General features: G+C 43.7%; 1 protein-coding gene across 1 annotated transcript in view; it reads left to right on the top strand.

Moving 5' to 3' along the window:
• LOC310823739 (uncharacterized protein) overlaps positions 1-16,494 on the top strand; it is a gene marked incomplete at both ends in the record, with an annotated part of 320,139 nt that overhangs the window by 241,931 nt on the left and 61,714 nt on the right. The window lies entirely within an intron of this gene.

Raw genomic sequence — 16,494 nt, 5'->3', positions numbered from 1 at the left:
ATATATATATATATATATATGGTGTACATTCCCTTCTTTTATGTCCCATTTCTCCTTAGGAATAATACATGAAACTATATAGTAACCTACAATTTTCCGGACCTAAAACGTACCTGTTTTTATTTTTGTGAACCACAGGTCTGGATCAATGTATTCGCTCCATGAAAATCGCTGAACCGCGAAATCGCCAATTCACAAATTTTGAAAAGTAAACAGAAGAAAAAAGAGATTAGTTTGTGTGCCAGTGCATTCCTGCCTAGGCAGATGTTTTATGATTCCCCTTACCTGACCGGCCAGCGCCACAAACCCTGTCTGTTTTTATTGAATACTTTTAACATTGGCCATCCATTTTAATATAAATAATATTTTTTCTGGGAGCTCTATCCCAGAGAAGCCTACTCAGTTGGGGGAATCGTTTATAGGGTAGGTTAAATTTTATAATGGAGGTGACCGTTTTGTGGAATGTTTTTTCATGGAGTTGATTTCCAGTGGGATATTTTTATATTTACTTTCTTAATTGTGATGTGGTTGGCCTGGGAATTGTGGAGATTTATTGGAATTGTTTGGTGTTCCACAACCAGGTCGCCAATTCGTCGTTTGGTCGATTTTTAGTAGCTCCGCCCTACCCCATGGCACTTACCCAATAGGGATCCTTCTTTTTGCCTCCACCCCCTTTGTTCCCTATATATGTGTGTCTTTCCCTTCATTCTGGTTCTATCCTCTGAAGAAGACACATGGTGACGAAACGTTAGGAGCTCATTTCAACCTTTTAATCTTTTAAATCTCTCTACTGACTGTTTTTTAATCCTGGATCTTTTATGATCCCTACTTATGTTTTAAATTTACTGGTTTCCCCCGTATTTCCTGAATTTATTTGCACAATTGCAGCACTTTATTAAAGCATAATTTGCACATTGGGGAGTCTGGGCATTGGGAGCTCACTCCTTTAGGGGTACATTTTTAATTACCCCCTTTTGGTTTGTTTTACACAGTGTGGTTTTTATTTTGCTGTGGGAGAGGGAAATGATAGACAGAGGGTGGGGGTGAGAAGGCGTCGTGTCGTTCAAGGGCCTCGCAGGAGATCCGTCGTCGGGAAGATAGCAGGGGGTTCGGTACACGGTGGGTGGTCCTCTTACGTTCCAGGTCGGGGCAGGCAGCGGGGTAGTCAGACAGGCGAAGGTTGGCGACGTTCTCGGGGTCGGGCTTCAAAGGGGGCTCTCCTACGGTCAGGGATCATACACAGGACAACGGTGACTTTGCTTACTCTCTCTCTCATCAACTCCTCCGTGTTTCGCCGTAGCTACTCTCCAAAACCGGGTGCTCTGTTGGCTCCTTTTGTAGGGTCTCTGCTGCTCCTGCTGATGCCCTTCAGCTGTGCCTTGATGAGCAGGAACTCCATGTATGGGCATACGGTGATTATCTCCACTGGTTGCAGCTGTGGCCACTTGGGGCGCAGGAACTCCATACATGGTCCTGCCAAAGACAACACGGGGCAAGAGAGGGACAGCAGAAACAGCAGAGACAAAGCGAGGCGAGATATACACTCCATTTACCACCGTTCCACACTCGCGCATGGGCTTAGGCACGGGGCGGGCGCCACAATATATATATATATATATTATTAAAAAATGCATCTGATAGTGAAATAGACTACAGGTACTTCTCCTGTGTGTGTGGTCAGAGAGGATGAGGGGAGACACATTTAACTGTGTAATTGTATTGATCATTTCCTGTACTTGTAACATTCAAGCCTCTGTTGTTTTATATTGATTGTTACATTCCTTTACAGTTCAGTCTTCTTCTAGTTGGTACTGTCGGCCATCATGCTTTATGTTAACATGTATAGTTTATTTCCCTCTTCTATTCTCCCATGGACCAACCACAACTACCACCTCATTTCCCCCCTAGTGCCTCTGTGTTTTGGTAGTAATGACATTAACTCACCTTCTGCCTCCTCCTTCTCATTCTGATAAAGGCAGCACTAGTCTACTAGCCTGAACTAACCCTGGAGTCAAGTTCCTTCATTTACTACAATGATGATGATGACGATGATGATGATGATGATGTCCATATAAACAAAGTGTTTGTGAAACAAAGAGCCGTGTGACCTCATGTTGACTCTCCACATGTCAGAGAGGCATGTCTTGTTTGCATGTACACCAGAAATAATACACAATATACCATAATGGACTGGAAATGACCATGTGAAAAGATAGAATCATGTGTAAATAAATAAAATAACCTGGTAGATAAAATTGATTACGTTTATTTATTTTTGCCATCAATCCTCACACAATACCCCATAATGACAAAGCAGAAACACTTTTTTTAAACATTTTGAAATACAGAAATATCTCATGTAGAGAAGTGTTCAGACCCTTTGATATGACACTCTTAAAATTTGCTAAAATGCAAAAATTGGATTTAAAATGTCTGAAACAAGTTGAATTGAGTCTGAGTACAAGGATAGTTGTAACTATTATCCTTGATTTAAGATGGACTCAATTCAACTTGTTGAGTGACTTGTTGACAACATTTGTGCATTTGAGCTCAGTGTGATAAAAGGAAGAAAACAAGTTGTTTGGGTTTGTTTTTTCTCTGCTGAAGAAATGTGTGTTGGTTGTGAGTAGCTTGGTGGTGTAATGGTAGGAGACATACCCCATGAGCAGAAGGTAGCTGCTTCAACTCTTGTTGTGCTTTCCAAATGTGTCTGCACAGTGAGAGAAATGACAATGATTGAACATAGGGGATCCAGGAAATTGATATGCAGTACAGTTTTGAAGTGAGATAGGTAATTCTTTGCAAAAACTCCTAAATCCTATGAAGTTATTTAGTGATCTTATCTATAACCACTGCTGTACACTGTTCTGGAAGGGCGGCGGGGGGGGCAATCCCTGAAATCCCCTCCCCCACTTTTTTTTTTTAAACATCTTTTTATTGGTGAAAAGCACAATGGACACAGCGCCAGGTTAATATCACAATTTTTCTTTCCTTTTACATTTTCTTTTCCCCCGCCTACCCCACCACCCCTCCCAACCCCACGACAACAACAACAAAGATGACAACAACAACAAAACACATCACATTTAAAAGAAAAATAAGTTAATAAAAAAAATTATAATAATAATTAAAGCAAAACAAAAACTAGAAAACCTCTGGTTCAGCCTGTCAAAATATGGTCATGTGGCCAAGGAGCACATTGCCATCAGCCACAGGCCAACACCATCATACAGAGACATAGGTACTCAGTCCGAAGGAAGAACAGGTAAGCCATTACAGTACGAGACAAAGGGTTGCCACTTTTTTAAGAATCGCTTGTCAGACCCTCCATGTGTGAATTTGATATTTTCTAAATGCAAAAAAGACATCAAATCTGTCAGCGAAGCAGAGAATGAGGGGGAAGTAGGCGACTTCCAAGTCAGGAGTATTGGCTTGGCTAGCACCGATGTGAAAGCAATCATGTCAGCATCGTTGGAGTTTCAAGGGAAAGGTTCAGCAGACACACCGAAAATAGCCAGTAACGGGCAAGGTTGTCCACAATTTTTCAGCAATGTCGAGAATACACCAAAGATCGAAGACCAATATGTTTCAAGCTTTGGGCAAGACCAGAACATATGTGAGAGGTCTGCCTGTAGACTTCCACAATGATCACATTTGGGATCAGAGTCAGGGTAAATAGTAGTCAGGTAAAAAATGTAGTTTGGATTTACTGAAATGAGCTCTATGCACCACCTTTAGCTGGATCAGACTAAGTCGAGCACAGGATGATGAAGAATTCACCATGTCCAATGCCACCTCCCACCAGTCCTCCGTCAGCTCCACACCCAGTTCCTCCTCCCATCGGGACTTTGACTTGGAGACTGTGTCAGCATTCAAAGACATGGTGTTTTGAAATACCAGATATAAACCGCCTCTGAGTAGGAGAGAGCTTAAAAAGGCTCTCCCATAAAGATTCTTGGGGGGGCTGGTATAAAGGCAGAGTGGGAGATAGCACCTGGGCCAACCCCTAGTACATAGTACAGCGTAGAGCTCTACGGACACCATGAATTCACAGATACAGTAGCCAGAGGCAACAAGAGGAGAGAGAGGGAAAAGAAGAAGAAAACAAAAACCCTGAACAACCAACTAACACACAATGAAGACAACAGAACACAGATAACCATCCTAGGTTCTCTTTCCCAAACAATGAGAGCTGCAGGTATACAGTGAAAGACCACCGGTGCATCCATTCTCTACAGCCTAATCTAAACTAGAACTGATAGGCTGTTCTATCCACTGAGAGCACGGCTCCCTAAGTTAGTGGGTGTAGCAAAACAAACCACATTAAACATGAGCACATGACCAGTAGTATTGTGTGACACAGCAGGGGCAGAAACATCATTCCAACACAGCGTGAGGGATTGATAAGGGGACCAGAGTACTGCAATTCAAGTCAAAAAGAGATTAGTGTTAAATAACTACATTCAAACCAACGGTATATAAAACAATTAAATTAAATAAAAACTCAGTGTGTCTTGGCCGTGCCGAGCAACGCAACTGAGAATTACCAGTCCAAATGTGACATTGCCATAAAGAGGCTGTCTGCATTTAAACACAATCGGCATGAGCCGTTGTGAGCAGTTGAAAATGAGTGTGCTGGCAGTAGCCACACTTATGGAAAAGTCCCAACAGTATAAACATATAATTATATGGTATGACTCAGTCCTTGTTTACCGTACCAATCCCTCGTTGATGGTTTATACATATCAGTCTTGCCAGTGGGAATCGTAGAAAGCTTGAGCAGCAGCAGGGCAGTCAAAGTAAGATGTCTGTCCATCGAAGTCAATGCGGAGGCGAGCGGGGTACAGGAGCCCGAAGCCAATATTCCTCTTGTAGAGTTTGGCTTTGACGTCGTTGAAGGATGTGCGTCTCCGGGACAGACTTACGCTGAAGTCGGGGTAGAGAGAGATCTTGTGCCCGCGATTGAGTAGATCCTCCCTTCTCTTCCCGAAAATGTGTTCCTTATCCTGGTCATTGTGGAAAAGCACGATGAAGGCCCGGGGTCTGATGTTGCTTCCCCCCATCAGCGATCGCTCTCCCCAGCCTGTGTCAGCCAGTGTCAGTGTCATCGCTGAGAGGCTAGCTGGTATGTTATCTCTTCAAGCTACATCTTAACAGTCCCTCCTAAAGACCGCTTCACCCTCACTACCCCCCCTATACTAACCGTAACCCCAACCCTAACCCTTACCCCAATACCCTGAACCCTACCCCTATAGACTGCTTCACCCTCACTACCCCCCCTATACTAACCCTAAACCCAACCCTAAAGACCGCTTCACCCTCACTACCCCCCCTATACTAACCCTAACCACAACCCCAACCCTAACCCTTACCGCATAACCCCGAACTCTACCCCTAGAGAAGAAAATTAGCCTAGTGGCATTACGACTGCCAATAGCCCCTGGTGTGAGCATTGATTAATTTATCTTATGATGACTGATAGATAGATTCACTTACTTAAACAAATGTATTTGTTGTACGTCACTTTGGATAAAGGCGTCTGCTAAATGCCATAAATGTAAATGTCAATGTAAAATGTAAATGTAAGTGTAAATGTTAGCCTTGACGTTAGCTGGGACGCTAGCTGGGACTGACACAAGCGATCTTTCATTCCTCCTTGATGTTAAGGAACTGCAAGGTGGTCATGTTAACTAACTACACAGCAAATTCAGCAGAGTTAAATTTCTGGTGTTAATGAGAATTGAGTCAATCTCACTCTACTTGGAGTTGATCTAACTCTGTATGTTGTCTAATCTGTTCGATTTCACACTGTAGCGTGAAAGAGTTGGTGTCAAAATGGAGTGTTATAACCGTTTTCTTGAAATCAACTATCAGAGTGTCACATTGAAGATCTCCGACACTTAATTTGAACACCTCCAGTGTAAAGCTTTCCTTGCGGTTAGCCCCACCCACAGACATTGGAATTTCAACGCCTAGAGCAGGGGTGTCAAACTCATTTTCACCCTGGGCCACATCAGCATCATGGTTGCCCTCAAAGGGCCGGTTGGAACTGTAAGACTGTATACATGTTACTTCTCCTTAACATATTGTAACAAATAACTGTCTGCATTTGATTATCATTTATTCAAGTGTACAAATATTGTACATGCATTTACATAAATGTAAAAATATATGTAAGCACATTGCACTGTTATTATAACATAAATCCCTTTAATTTATCAGGTTAAGAAACCCACATTACTCCATCAATCAAAGATCAAACTTTTCAAGTGAATAACAAAGACAAATATGATTAAACAAGTTATTCAAATCAACTTTTTGAAAAACTTTTTTTGTTACAGTTGAGAAGAACAGAACTATGGTAGAACAAATAATTGTCAACTGCTAAAACATGTGGGACATGTGTGGCATTTAACAAAAACAAATAGCTGCAGACAGCCTTACAGAGGGCATACATCCAACTAATGAGTGTACTCCTTCATCACCGACACTGCCTCGTAACACAGAAGACATATCGTTTTTTCTTCTTGAAGCATAAACATGTATTCACCTTCCCACCTTTCATTAAATTACCTTCCCTCTGCATCGACTTTTCTGTTCTTGGACATTTTGGGATTATTTGTAGATCTTTTTCATATCCATCACCGGTTTAGTCAAACGCCGATGTGCGATCTAGCGGCAGGATCCCGTCATTTCGCGGGTCACAAATTTGACATGCATTGTGGGAGATGTAGTTTATGGTCACTGTACGCTGTAAAGCAGCGTAGACTTTTATTTTAAGACAATTATGTACTTTTTAAGCTCTCGCGGGCCACATAAAATGACGTGGCGGGCCGGATTCCCCCCCGGGTCTTGAGTTTGACACGTGTGGCCTAGAGTGTGAGGAGTGAATGACCCCACCCCTCCCTCCTCCCCTCTCTGGAATCCACGGCAGGTGAAAGAAATCGGCCATTTGACTTTTTGCATGGTGGCGGTAAGTAACCGTTAATTACATTTACATTTTTGGTTTTTAGCAGACGCCTTTGTCCAAATCGACTTAAAACATACATTTAAATAGATGACCATGAGTGATATTGTTATGCAAATACGTATTTAGACCTTGGTATGATGTTTAGACTGCAGTTTTTACTCAAGCTTAGCCAGGACTATGTTAGCCAGCTACCTAGCGTTTGTTTCTTCTACTTATATACCTTTTCTGATTATTAGGTGTTACTGTAAGCTTACGGTAATTCTCGTTGAGTTTGTAACGTTTGGCAGTGTAGGTTAAGTTACATCATGTTCGCTATCTTTTGTGTTAGCTAACTGCTCACATTAGCAAATTGGCTAGGTGAGAACATTCCTCCACGTGTTAGCTGCGTGTGAGTTGGTATTGCAAAATCCTGATATGAGGACTGTGCATATCTGTAACTTCAATTGTGGGTATCAGACCCACAGAAAACGTTTCAACTTTTTACTTGGAATAGTTAGTGGAGCAGCTAGGAGGTGTTTTCTCCTCAAAATGAATGAAATGCAACAGGCACATGCATGGTGAAAATCCTCATTGTTTCATGATTCTCCTGTAAATCGATAGCTTGTTGGTCACAAATCAATTGTAGTTTTCAATAATAGGCTACTGTGCAAATTCAAAAGGATTTTAAGGTTTGTAGAAAGGATGACTTTACATAAATTATATAAGTTCTTCATATAAAAACTACCTCAGTATCACTGCACTGTGATAGTGATGCATATTCTTAATCTTGACACTTATGTTTTTATTTTTTTATTCACAGCAGGCGGTAAACCTCACCTTGTTTCACTCTCTTCACATTGATAAGCACTGTCATGTTTTACAGAGGCATTATGATTCTGGCTCTGGTTCTATTTGGACTGTGTGGGCCTGGCTTGATTAACAAATAGTTATTTAATTATATCCTTTTACAGGAAATGCTGGTTAAAGTGGAGATCCGAGGAGTGCAGGAATACATTAGAGTTCCACTGATCAAGTCTTTCAATATTCAAGAAGTTCCTTCAAGAAAGTTTGTAGTTTATTTATGGAAATAGTTTTGCATTTAATGTTATCACTGTAGTTGAACATGCAATCTTAAATATTCTGCAAATACAGTGATTAGTTTGCAGGTGCTAGTGTCCCATAGGTATTACACAAACTGTTCTATCAGCAAATAGATTAATATTGTATTAATGCAATGTACTGTACTTTTGATTCTCCTAGTAACAGAGAAGTTTAGTCTGGAAGAGAGTTTCAGTGGGGGCGAGCTAAGCTTGACTGATGTGACAGGGACAGAGGTGGGTGGAGATGTCTTCGATGAGCTTGTAAAGTCAGGTGTCTTGACCTTCATGGTCCCTTTCCCAGTAGGTAAGGAAAGTACTTGAAAAGGCAGGGGTTTTGATGAGGTATCACAGGCAGTGTGAACCCTGAGAGGCACATAGTGTTTTGTCAAATATTGTCATTATCATTTTGGAGGCCTCAAACTGTTATCATTTGATATTCTATTGATCATTATCTTTGGCACACATATTATCCATAGATGGACAGTACCTAAAATGTGTAAAAGATAATATACCGTACTATACCGTAAAAAAAATAAAATAATAATAATTTTTCCATTTATTTGTTTTAATGCTTTTGTTACTGATGAATACATGTACATTTAAATTAATTTTGTCTGCCATTTTGTAGATCTGGATGTTCAGCTGGTCGAAAATGAGGCATTCTCATCTGTCGTGACTGCACTGTCCCCAGCTTCATCCCATTCATCCTTGGTCGCTTCATCCCATTCATCCTTGGTAGTGGCGGAGACTCCACTATCCCCAGCTTCATCCCATTCATCTGATTCTACAATTGTCCTTGAGTCCACAAGAAAGAGGAGGAACCCATCAGGGTTAATGGATCAATATGAAGCAAAACAGGTAAGCTTTGAAAAAATACATTTAAAATCCTCAATTAAGTCATTTTTATTATTGATAATATCTTTAAATATATATCTGCAGAAGAATATTGGGTATTCTGTATAAAGGAATGCCATAGAAAAGTGAATTGTTTTTTTGGGGGAAAGAAATCACAAAAATCCTCTTTTAAATTTCCATAAGCAAGCTTCCTTACAAGCCTCCATTGTAACATGTTTTGTCAGAAAGTTGAAAATGTTCTGAGGGCCAATCCGAAGGGTGAGAAATCTTTAAGGAGTATGACAAGACGAAAACACTATCGGATGCAACACGTAAACAGATGGTGAACATCCTGGTTGCAGATATGATGGAGTTACATAGGTAAGAATGTATCTCCATCTTCTCTCCCTTGCAAAACATACACACTTACAAGGTGGGCTCAAGCATAAACTATGATTTGTTTTGAAAGGAGGATTCCACCGCCAAGTGTGAGAACCAATTATGCACTGGGAATTGTGACACTTTTTCCTTACCTCCAAGATCCATTCTCCAAACAAGGATATGCAAGTTCTTGTTTTCTATGTGAAAACCCAAACCATTGTATTTTCTATACTTTCTTCCCTTTTTAGTTTCCTTGTTTGTATTTAAATCCTGTTTCAGATGAGTATATAGGTTTCTCAGCCTTGTATTTCCCACTAGTTTTTGTAAAGTTGTATATTGTCAGTGTCTAAACTTATTGTGTTGAGTAATTTATATGAATATGTGTGCCTTAGTTTTGTTGTCTTAAACAGGAACACTACTATGATCCTGAGGGTAACACTGGCTACATTGCATGGAGGATCAAGACGGTTCAACGCAACACCTCTGCTGGCTCCCGGGGTCATTCCAAGACAGTTATTCAGGATGGTCCAAAAACCAGACGAGAATCTTTGTTAGCCTGTGAACAGCTATTTGGTGAGGAGGGCAGGGAGGCGATATCTACAATCAGACATTCAACTGATGAATCTGTGGTCAGAGACAAAATGAGAGTGACTTTCGAGTATCGACAGAAGATGGTCCATGATGAGGATGCATCATCATCAGTCCTGGATGTGTTCCTTCGTTTCCTTGATGTGCCTGGATTGGTAAGAAAATCTTTAGCTTTTGTAGTAGTTTCAGTATCTGACCCCACCATGTCCCTTTGTCATCTATACTTAAATCTGTATATCAAAATATTGTCTCCTTGTTTTTAGATCGACCAGGATTTCTCCATGATGTTTGGTGACGAAGTGTCTCAGAAATTCCTGGTAAAGTGGTCAACATTCTTCAAGCCAAAAGTCATCGCAGACTGCAAGACTCTTCCACCAAATCAGTACATTGTTGAGCTGCTGTCAGGAACTGAACCTCAACCTGAGGACAACCACAGTCAGTATAGACGGTTTTGTATTTCCAAAATATTTCATTAGTGTCTAATTTCATTCTTTTGTGATGTCTTTAGGATGGGACAGTGATATGTCGTCAATCCTTTTGCTGCTGCATCTGCTCCCTCCGACCTCAAGGCCAAAAAAACCCAGCCAAGATCAGTTCAGCTCAAGCAGCCAGCCATCTTGTGAGATATCTTAAGGTATGCAAAAGTTAATTTTTAAACCTCAGATGTGCACTTTGAGGTGCAGATATAAAATGGCGCCGCCGATGTTGGTCGCCATTTTGAGAGCTCCGCAGAGGATGTGCGTTTTTTTAGCTTTTATGTGTTTTCTAAATTCTCTTATTGTGAGAAACTCACTGGCACTGATATCCTATGACAAGGACACACTTCTCCATGTAAATTACAACTTAAGACCAAGTATTTTGGACAATTATTTTATCGACACAGCGTGGCCGGCGGAGATCAGAAGGACCCCGGCGGAGATCAGAAGGACCCCTCACGATAACAACAATGGGAGCGCGCCAAAAAAGAGGAGGAAACACCGGGGAAAGCGGGGAGGCATAGCTTACCTCGTTGGTACCGGACCGAGTCATCTGCCCTTCCGAGTCCTTCTCTGTTTTCCGGGCGGATAGAACGGAGGAGTCCGGCAAATCCAAGGATGGTGGAGTTTGTTTCATGACCAACAACAACTGGTGTAACCCTAACAACGTAACGACGCTTTCTCAGTCCTGCTCGGCTGACCTGGAGCATCTGAACATCTCATGCCGCCCATTCTACCTTCCCCGGGAGTTCAGCTCAATCATCATCACAGCCATCTACATTCCACCACAGGTCAACACCGAGGCAGCACTATAGACCCTGCATGATACGCTGTGCCGGCATCAGAGCAACCACCCTGAGGCGGCGATGATATTAACAGGTGATTTCAATCAGGCTAACATTAAAAAAGTTATGCCTAACTTCCGTCAACACATTAAGTGTGCCACCAGGGGAGATAGAACTTTGGACCATTGTTATACTCAGTTTAAGAATGGGTACAAAGCTGTTTCCCACCATCCCTTTGGGAAATCAGACCACTGTGCCATTCTGTTGATGCCTGGTTACAAACAGAGGATCCAACAGGTAGCGGTTGTGAAGAGGGAGGGAAAGCGGTGGTCCGACCAATCAGAGGCCGCGTTACAAGATGCGCTGAGTGACGTCGACTGGGATATGTTTCAATCAAGTTCCAGCGATGTCAGCGAGTTTACAGAGACAGTCTTGGACTTCATCTCTACATTAGCCGATAAAATCGTACCAACTACAACGGTAAAGATCTACCCCAACCAGAAACCCTGGGTCGACAGTTCCATCCGTGCCGCTCTGAGGGCTCGCACCGCCGCTTACAACTCCGGGCTGGCATCCGGCAGCATGGAGGAGCATAAAGCGGAGTCCTACAAACTGCGGAGGGCAGTGAAAGCCGCCAAGAGTAGATATGTAGACAGAATGCAGGCGCAGATGGAGAACAACAACACTAGGGGCCTATGGCGAGGACTACGATTTATTACGGATTACCGGCACACACCCCCCTCAACCGGAAGTGTGAATGCCTCCCTAGCCGAAGACCTGAACTCTTTTTATGCACGGTTTGAGGCTGGCAACACCACCGCTAGCGCGCCGGCTAACAATAACAACATCAGAGGGCTGGCTAGCGTGGCTGATGGGAGTTCACACGCTAGGGCAGAGCAAGCACTCTCCGTGACGGAACACAACGTGAGGAGGGCTCTGCTGAAGGTGAACACTAGGAAAGCCTGATGGCATTCCGGGGAGAGTACTTAAGACCTGTGCTAACCAGCTAGCTCCTGTGTTCATTACCATATTCAACTTATCATTGGCAAATTCAGTAGTTCCCACCTGTTTTAAAAGATCCTCCATCGTCCTTGTGCCCAAGATCACCTCCCCAGCCTGCTTAAATGACTACAGACCGGTGGCTCTAACCTCAGTGGTCATGAAGTGCTTTGAGAGGCTGATTAAGGAATACATCTGATCCTCCCTCCCTCCGACCCTGGACCCACTGCAGTTCGCATATAGACCAAACAGATCTACGGACGATGCAGTTTCCCAGGTCCTCCACACCACTCTCTCTCACCTTGACAGTCAGAAGGGGGGCTATGTGAGAATGCTGTTTATAGATTACAGCTCAGCGTTCAATACCATAGTCCCCACCAGACTGGCTGATAAAATGATTGGATTAGGACTGAACATTCCCCTGTGTGCCTGGATCCTGGACTTTCTGACGGCCAGGCCACAGGTGGTCAGGGTGGGTAGACACACCTCCAGCTCACTCACACTGAGCACAGGGTCCCCCCAGGGCTGTGTACTTAGTCCTCTCCTCTACTCCCTGTACACCCACAACTGTGTGGCTAAGTCCAGCGAAAACTCCATCATTAAGTTTGCGGACGACACAGTCGTGGTGGGGCTGATCTCAGACAACAATGAGTAAGCCTACCTGGACGAGGTGGCGGACCTGTCACTTTGGTGTCAGGAGAATAGCCTCATCCTGAATGTCTCCAAGACAAAAGAGCTGATTGTGGACTTTGGGAGAGCACAACAACTAAGGGCCTACACACCGCTGGACATCGGTGGGACTGCTGTGGACAGGGTGAGCAGTTTTAAATACCTGGGAGTCCACATTTCAGAAAACCTGACCTGGACTACCCACATCAGTTCTCTGGTGGGAAAGGCAAGGCAGCGCCTGTTCCATCTCAGGCAGCTGAGGAAATTCAAAGTCTCCCGGAGGATCCTTCAGTCCTTCTACTCTGGAGCTGTGGAGAGCATCCTGGCTGGCAACATCACCGTCTGGTACGGTAACAGCACGGCCCAGGACAGGCGAACTCTGCAAAGGGTGGTACGCCTGGCAGAAAAGACCATGGGAGCTCCAACCCCCCCTCTCCATGTCCTGTACACCAGGAGGTGTAGGACCAGAGCATACAGGATTATGAAGGACCCTCACCACCCGAAACATGGACTGTTCCAGCCGCTGCCGTCAGGAAAACGCCTCCGCTGTCATGCAGCAAAAACAGAGAGGCTAAGACTGAGTTTCTTCCCCCATGCCATCAGAATTGTCAACGATGACCCCACCAGTGCCCCCCTCAAGTCACTCACACATGCACTGTCATTCTAACACATATGCACACACATAATCATCCATCTGCTATTTATATTGCTTACTGGCTATACTGTTCATATTGTTTATACTGTTTATACTGTCCATACTGTATATTTTTTAGTACTTCTATTTTTATTTTATTGTATTTTAAAACTTATTGTGTTGTTGCACTACTCTGTGGCACTGTCACTTTTGCATTTCACTGTATACTTGTATGCACGTGACAAATAAAGAAATCTTGAATCTTGAAAGTATCAATGACAACAAGAATAGTCTCAGACCTCACCTCAGTGTCTGTAGTTGACAGTGTGACTCCCCAGTCCAGCAGAGAGCAGCTTCATCCCACCGTCACCTAGATCATTATTACTGAGGTCCAGCTCTCTCAGGTGGCAGGAGTCTGAGCTGAGAGCTGAGGCCAACGCTTCACAGCATCTCTCTGTGAGGTGACATCCATTCAGCCTGAATGAGGAATAAATACATGTTGCCAAACGATCACTGAGGTGCATTATGATAAGAATTCATTATTCAAGCCAATCACAGGCATGTTTGTAGTCAATGTATTTCTCAGTCTGGTATATTTGATTGCTATTGGGTTGTGTAGCCCCATCAGCTGATCTCAGGCCAGATTGATGAGGAATTGAGGAAAGAAAGGTTATTGAGAGAGTGCCCACCCCACCACACCACACACACACACACACACACACACAGACACAGACACAGACACAGACACAGACACAGACACAGACACAGACACACACACACACGATATAGGAATTGATTGGAAAATAATGGACATTGTCTGTCTCAATCATTGAGCCTTGCAGAGCAACAAGAGTATCATTGATAATGTAACAGACACTTAGTAATGACGTGTCTGACAACAAGAATAGTCTGAGATCTCACCTCAGTGTCTGTAGTTGACAGGGTGGACTCCCCAGTCCAGCAGAGAGCAGCTACACCCCCCGTCACCTAGATCATTATTACTGAGGTCCAGCTCTCTCAGGTGGCAGGAGTCTGAGCTGAGAGCTGAGGCCAACGCTTCACAGCATCTTTCTGTGAGGTGACATCCATTCAACCTGAATGAGGAATACAAGTAAATACATGCAGCCAAACGATCACTGTGGTGCATTATGATAAGAATTCATGAGTGAGAGTTATAGTTGCTCTGAACAGGGGAGCAAGCAACCATGGATATATTTGTCATGACTGGATTTCTACTTCTGGTATAATGTATTTGCTAGCTATTGGGTTAGTGCAGTATGATGTAGTCCCATGAGCTGATCTAAGGCCAGGTGGGTCAGGATTTGAGGAGGGCAAACATATTCAGAGTGTAAAGACAGAGCAGCCCCCCCCCCCCCCCAACACCCACACACACACACACACACACACACACACACACACACACACACACACACACACACACACACACATACACACTATACAGTAATTGATTGGAAGATAATGTACATTGTCTAACTCAATTATTGAACCTTTCTGTGCAAGTATCATTGATTCCATAGAATGATAATGTAACACACTTAGAAATGATGTGTCTGGCAACAAGAATAGTCTGAGATCTCACCTCAGTGTCTGTAGTTGACAGTGTGGACTCCCCAGTCCAGCAGAGAGCAGCTTCACCCCCCCGTCACCTAGATCATTATTACTGAGGTCCAGCTCTCTCAGGTGGCAGGAGTCTGAGCTGAGAGCTGAGGCCAACGCTTCACAGCATCTCTCTGTGAGGTGACATCCATTCAGCCTGAATGAGGAATACAAATAAATACATGAAGCCAAACGATCATTGTGGTGCAAGAATTCATGAGTGAGAGTTATAGTTGCTCTCAACAGGGGAGCAAGCAACCATGGATACATTTGTAGTCACTGGATTTCTACGTCTGGTATAATGTATTTGCTAGCTATTGGGTTAGTGCAGTATTATGTGAGCTGATCTAAGGCCAGGTGGGTCAGGAATTGAGGATGGAAACATATTCACTGGGTGCAGACAGAGCAGCCCCCCCTGCCACCACACGCACGCACGCACGCACACACACGCACACACGCGCACACGCGCACACACACACACACACACACACACACACACACACACACACACATTATATCAGAATTGATTGGAAGATAATGTACTTTGTCTGTCTCAATTATTGACCATTTCTGTGCAAGTATCATTGATTCCATAGAATGATAATGTAACAGACACTCAGGAATGATGTGTCTGACAACAAGAACAGTCTCAGACCTCACCTCAGTGTCTGTAGTTGACAGTGTGGACTCCCCAGTCCAGCAGATCTCACGGTATTGCGTCGATAAAGATGTCTGGAATGCCGGAGCCGATGTCCAGAAGTTGTCGTCGGCTGTACGATATGGACGCTAAACTGTTTTTAGCGAGAATACTTGAAATAAACACGCAAATAACCACTAATTCAGCGAGACAGCGGGCTTCGCGATGTATGCGCGCCGCCATCTTGGTACACGCCCTCCCTGCCTGATTGGTGGATTTGGTAGCAGGCTAGGTTGAGTCGCTCAGACGCTGCCTTTTGATTGGTCGATTCGCACGTGTCTTCTTCGCCACACGTGTTGTCGGTATTGACAAACATTTCAGTGACATGCGCGCGATGCAGCGCTAATATTAGCATGTAGCCTACTTCACTGGATAAGAATACAACAATAGCATTTAGCATACTCCACCGGCTATGAATGCAACGTTAGCATGCAGCCTACTCCATTGGATAACCCTACTACGTTAACATGGAACATACTCCACTGGATATCAAAACCAAGATGGCGGCGCGCATGCGTCGCGCGCATGTCACTGTCACTGAAATGATTGCAACCTGATGTGGTGTGTGTGGGAGGGAGCTGAGAGGGATGTAGGGTGGAGCATTACTCTCTCACACACACACACACACACACACACACACACACACACACACACACACACACACACACACCACTCCCCCGACAGTTGCAGAGACACAGAACAAGGAAGTGTTCCGCCCACAAGCACTTCTAGGAAAACAAAACTTACAGTGTCTCTGACACTCGA

Source organism: Argentina silus (genome assembly GCF_951799395.1).
Source record: "Argentina silus genome assembly, chromosome: Y".
In the NCBI taxonomy this organism is placed as follows: Eukaryota; Metazoa; Chordata; class Actinopteri; order Argentiniformes; family Argentinidae; genus Argentina; species Argentina silus.
The sequence above is the reverse complement of the archived record's forward strand: the minus strand, read 5'-3'. Positions and strand labels throughout refer to the sequence as shown.